The 1282-nt window shown below is 49.5% G+C and overlaps 1 non-coding gene across 1 annotated transcript; it reads right to left on the reverse strand.

Annotated features, from left to right (window-relative positions):
* Positions 1 to 614: 614 nt before the first annotated feature.
* On the reverse strand, positions 615 to 687 carry TRNAE-UUC (transfer RNA glutamic acid (anticodon UUC)). The gene has a single exon. It is a non-coding gene; the product is annotated as a tRNA-Glu (tRNA).
* Between the last annotated feature and the right edge of the window lie 595 nt (positions 688 to 1282).

Raw genomic sequence — 1282 nt, forward strand, 5'->3', positions numbered from 1 at the left:
GCCTGGGGGATGAGGGGCAATCCTCATTCTTCCTCTATGGTTGGGTGGTGAGCCAGAGGCCGTCCCCTCTTGTGGTAATGCCCGTAGCGGCGTTACGGGAATGTAACATTGGTATCAGAGCGTGGTTCGATGGGATTGTCAGAGCCCGCGCGTGACCGGGGGACCGGAGCCCACTCGATGGTTTTCGACCATTTGTCTCCTTAATCCTTATCTCGAATGGAGGGTGTGGAGGGAGGCAGCCATGGAAGAATGGTGGGGAAGAACTCTCTCTCTCTCTCTCTCCCCGTCAAACACAGCAAACGAATCGCAGGTAAGCTATTTCGTTTTTTGTTTCCCTTTCGAAATTGATGTGTCTGCGCCATTTTAATCTCGATGTAGAGAAAAATTGTATGCTGTGTGTGGGAGTGGGGGGGGCGAGAGCCCACTACTCTGCGTGGGGGGGGGGCTGAACTAAATGGCCTGCGTAGCGTGGGTGGGCGAAGACCAGCCCACGAAAGACTGCGTTGTGAAGGGGGGCGATTTGCTGGATCAAGGCGGCCAGGCGTTGATTTTTGCTACGCTTGAGGACTTCTGAAACGCATGCTGTTTACGTTTAGAGATGAATCATGTACAAGCGCCGGCCATGGGGCTCGTACCCATGGCCACAAGGTTGAAAGCCTTCCGCTCTACCAACTGAGCTAGGCCGGCTGCCGAAAATGACGGCTGTGAAATGACTGTGCTGCGTAGCCAGCCAGGCCGGCCGGCCGGCCAGCCAACCAAGCGGCAGCGGCGGCGGCGGGCGGCCAGCCAACCAGGCGGCGACGGCGGGCGGCCAGCCAACCAGGCCAGCCACCAGCCCAGCAAAAGCCACGAGCAGAAAAAAAAAGAAAAAGAAAAAGAAAAGAGTTAAAAACCATTTTTTTCTTTGATTTATATTTTTATTATTCATTTTTATGCAATTAAAAATGAGAAAATTTCAAATGAATCCTCTCTCAGAAGGGGAGGAAAGTTAATCCCCGCAAGGGATAATCTCGGCAAGGCATAGCCTTTCAATAATTTTTTTATTTTTATTTTTTTTATGAAGACTCTGGGAGCGTAGCCTCACCAGATTTCAATTTCCACTTTTGCGAGCGTCGTCTTGCTAGAGTTGAAGTTTTGTTCGGACAAATTTGTGTTTGTTTTGTAGTGTCAAACAAATCTGAAGGGGTATAGTCTTGAGATGTAATGCTCAATGCCCTTATAGAAGTTGATCGAAGAGAACTGTTCTTAAACTTACTAAGCATGGTTTTCTCTTCTTTTTATT

Source organism: Cibotium barometz, chromosome 1, assembly GCF_041138505.1.
Source record: "Cibotium barometz isolate CiBa-2024 chromosome 1, ASM4113850v1, whole genome shotgun sequence".
NCBI lineage: Eukaryota > Viridiplantae > Streptophyta > Polypodiopsida > Cyatheales > Cibotiaceae > Cibotium > Cibotium barometz.